This window comes from Procambarus clarkii, chromosome 48 (assembly GCF_040958095.1).
Source record: "Procambarus clarkii isolate CNS0578487 chromosome 48, FALCON_Pclarkii_2.0, whole genome shotgun sequence".
Classification (NCBI taxonomy): Eukaryota; Metazoa; Arthropoda; class Malacostraca; order Decapoda; family Cambaridae; genus Procambarus; species Procambarus clarkii.
In genome coordinates, this window is record NC_091197.1 from 16603392 (window position 1) to 16607710 (window position 4319).

The 4319-nt window shown below is 40.3% G+C and overlaps 1 protein-coding gene across 2 annotated transcripts in view; it reads right to left on the reverse strand.

The window, feature by feature from the left end:
* Window positions 1–4020, reverse strand: part of LOC123764918 (lipase 3) — a 27839-nt gene extending 23819 nt beyond the window's left edge. The window contains exon 1 of one of the 2 annotated variants that reach the window (XM_045753114.2): window positions 3238–4020. The gene's annotated coding sequence lies outside the window, so the exon portion shown is untranslated. The remainder of the gene's footprint in view (window positions 1–3237) is intronic. The other variant, XM_045753115.2, reaches the window with a different exon arrangement.
* Window positions 4021–4319: the final 299 nt, after the last annotated feature.

A 4319-nucleotide genomic window follows, 5' to 3' on the forward strand; every position in this document is an offset into this window, starting at 1 on the left:
ATTAGTAGAACTACAGTACCTAGTCAGTCGCACCCTAATCATAGTGCCTAGACAAATGTATCATACTTACAGTGTTTAGTACTATAAGTGAATCATTGCCAATATCCTGTACACAGGCTACATAACTAAAAGTTTCTGATTTAACAATATGTCAAGATATATGACACCTATTAGGTGTCATATATCTTGTATTTACGATACGAGTTTACCTAAATCATGAAGCTTGTTAAGAATTAAGGAATACTTGCAAATTAGAAGCTGCAGTAGACGGTACTTAATAAGAACATACCAGTGGAAAGACTTTAAATATTTACCTGACCACGATGAAAAAACTTACGTTAATCTTGCTTTGCTGCTTACGACGTTTATTCATGTGTGTTAAGGATAGGCTACACAAAATTTACAATTGTTACCAGTCTAAACTGCAAATAACTAAGAGGCACATTTTTAATATATATATATTAAACTCATATGCTTGTTGTATTGTGATGCAAATCAAATGTACAGTGCATCATGGCCCCTAACATATGAGGTCGAATATGTGGCAGAATAATATATGGCAATCATGTAATAAAATGTTGTCATACTTTTATAAAAAAATATGGACATATTTTTCCATATCCTATATCAAGAAATATATTTTTCTTTACTTTAATTAAGCTGTTAACCAATCAATCCCTCAATTCAATTTCGTATGTCTATGGAATTCAATATTTTTCCGAACTGAAGGTATTTGACAGTTCTAGTCAGTAGGCACGCATAATTGGTAAAAGAAACAGCACCAGTCACAGGTCAACTTGTTAAGAGGTCAATGTGGTTGCTAAAGCTACACTCATCCTAGCTTCTATATACTTTCAGCTTTTATATACCTCAGTATTTCCTACTGAAGAAATACCTTTTTGTATTCCATTGCATATAACAGCTTGCTCTTCTCTGTTAGAATTTCCACTTGTGTAGCCTCGTTCGTGAATATTATCTTTATCAATCGATCTCTTTCCTTACTGTACTTGCCAAGCCTGAAAACTTTCTCTATATTTTATTCAGCCCTCTCCATCTGTACCTTCTTCAGGGTCTGTGTGACTGCAGTTTTGTCCTTAGCTCTCCACTCCACCCAACTGGAACCTTCTTGTTTCTTAATACCTACCACGACTATTGTTTTTTTCCTAACCAACAGCTGACTAGTACATCTTGCTACTTCCTGAGACGGGCTGTTTACATGGCAACTTCCTCCACTGTGGACATATCTTCCTGACTTTTTCTCAGCAATTCTGAGAATACGGCTTGTACTGCACAAGTCCCTTCCCCTTGTCATATTCCCAGCATTTAGGGAATAGCCCGCAGCTCATTTTGTAAGCTGTTTATTGTTTCCCTTATTTCTTGTTTCTCCCTATTTTTATTTTAGTTCCCCTCTGAATTCCCCTCATTTGCTAATGATCAGGTCATTAATTGGTTCATCAGTGTCCCTCACCTCCATCTGTATAATGTTGTTTCCCCTCCATGTTCATTCCCTGTTGTAATGCGTACTCATGGGGTTAATTTATACCATGAGGGACAGGATCGAGTGAGGGGGGGGGGGGGAGGAGAGCAGGGACGGAGGGAGAGAGCGGGAATAGGGAGAGGGGGGAGAGAAACTGTGTGTGAGAGAGAGAGAAGTTTGACACCAGATTAGTACCCGAAGTAAGGGGTATGAGCTACGAGGAGACACTACGGGAATTAAACTTCATGTCACTGGAATACACAAGAGATAGGGAGGGACATGATCACAACATAAAAGATTCTCAAAGGAATTGATAGGGTAGATAGAGACAGTCTATTTAACACAAAGGGCACACGCATTAGAGGACACAGGTGGAAATTGAGAGCTCAAATAAGCCATAGAGACATTAGAAATATTTTGTTTTGTGTCAGAGTAGTTGACAGATGGAATGCATTAGAAAGTGATGTGATGGAAGTAGACTCTATACACAGTTTCAAGTGTAGATATGATTGAGCCCAGTAAACTCAGGACTCAGGCACAAGTATATCAGTTGATTGACGGTTGGGAGGCGGGGCCAAAGAGCCAGAGCGCCACCTCCACAAGCACAGCTAGGTGAGCACACACACACCTTTCCATCTGTCATCATTTGGGAGATGAAATTTATCAAGAGTCAGAGAAAGAAAAAGACTTGGAGATTGATATCACGCCAGACCTCTCCCCTGCAGCCCATATCAAGAGGATAACATCAGCGGCATATGCCAAGCTAACCAACATAAGAACGGCCTTTAGAAACTTGTGCAAGGAATCATTCAGAACTTTGTATTCCATATATGTCAGGCCAATCCTTGAGTATGCAGCCCCGGCATGGAGTCCATATTTAGTCAGGGATAAGACTAAACTGGAAAAGGTTCAAAGGTTGGCCACCAGACTAGTACCTGAGCTAAGAGGTATGAGCTACGAGGAGAGACTACGGGAATTAAACCTCACGTCGCTGGAAGACAGAAGAGTTAGGGAGGGCATGATTACCACATTCAAGATTCTCAAAGGAATAGATAGGGTATTTAAAGACAGGCTATTTAACACAAAGGGCACACGCACTAGGGAAACAGGTGGAAACTGAGTGCACAAATGAGCCACAGAGATATTAGAAAGAACTTTTTCAGTGTCAGAGTAGTTGACAAATGGAATGCCTTAGGCAGTGATGTGGTGGATGCTGACTCCATACACAGTTTCAAGTGTAGATATGATAGGGCCCAATAGGCTCAGGAACCTGTACACCTGTTGATTGACGGTTGAGAAGCGGGACCAAAGAGCCAGAGCTCAACCCCCGCAAGCACAAATAGGCGAGTACAAATAGGTGAATACCGAAAGAAATATAATGAATCTATCATGTTCATTTTTTATTGTTATTTTTAAAAGTATTAACACACAACATATTATGCTACTCACCAGCCTTCATAGTAAGTAGGTTTTGCTTGCTATATGGGGATCAAGTAGTTTTTACTTACTATCTGGGGATCAAGTAGTTTTTGCATACTCAAGTTCAAGTACGTTTATTGAGAAAAGGAATTACTTCTCAAAAGGATAGAGTAGCTTAGGCTATTTCTTCCCTTCGCTGGGAAGTACTGGTAACCTGGGAAGTACTCGAAAGCTTACTGGCTTCTCAGTACTGGCTGGGAAGCTTACCTGTTGTGGTTGGGGTTAGTTAGAGCACGACATTTTGCATATATGCGACGACAGTTTCGCAAACATATACTCACTTGAGATGATCTAGATATTATCGTTACCGTATCGTCACCAATACTGTAGGTTCAGTCAAAGTATTGCACTAGTGTGGGTTCATATGCCTTGTCTCACTGCTGTAAGTTCAGTCTCTGCATTTCACTAATTTAAAGATTGGTTTTCATTAACTTGCGTTCAGATGCTGTATCTCACTAATGATGGTTCAGAAACTTTTTCTCACTAGTTTAAATTTATACGATGAATGCTTTCCGAGAATACGATGTATATGCTTTCTTAAAGTCCCTTTCAAAACAATGCACTTATGTTTGCGTAAGGTAATACTGATCGGATCACTGGCAATAAATTGTAAACGCCTGTGAGGTTAAATGTGGGATCACATCACCATGACGGCGAGAGTGTGAGTGTGAGTGAGTGAGTGTGTGTGTGTGTGTGTGGTTATTGTTTTAATGATATTCGCCGCCTCAAGCAGAGGCGGTGAATCAGTCTCAAGCACACATGTATTGCGCTCAGCCTTTTTTAATGTTAGTACAAGCACATTCAACTTTAAACAGTATCGCCGTTCCTCGGATATGGAAGCGTAGTATTATACTTGAGGGTGAGTCACAGCACGAGCATACTAGCGTCGCGTGGATGAGCTAATTATTCTAATGCAATACATGTGAGGCTGGAGGCTGTATCCCTCACAGTAATATGATAAGAGGTGGGTAGAGCTGCAGAAATGTTACAGTGTATATGGTTGATGTGTCCGGCGGTAGAGGAAGGTAAACAGAGGTCCGCACACTCCCCGAGGTAGCCACGGTGTGCTGGGACGGACGTTGCCGTAAAGGACGTCTGTAAAGGAGGTCACCACCACTTATTATGATCCAAGGTCCGTTACACTTCCTGTATCCGTGTATCTCATCCCTGCTTCTCTTTCTATCTATATTATACGGTATTTCCTAGTTTTTCTTAATTCTCTCTTCTTGATTACTTATCGCACTGGTATTGCTCATAGCTTTACCCTCTATATCACATTTATTTGCATTTATAAATTTTAATCATACTGTTTTTCTAAGATTATTGTACACACACATACTGACCTTAAACTTAGGAACAGGTT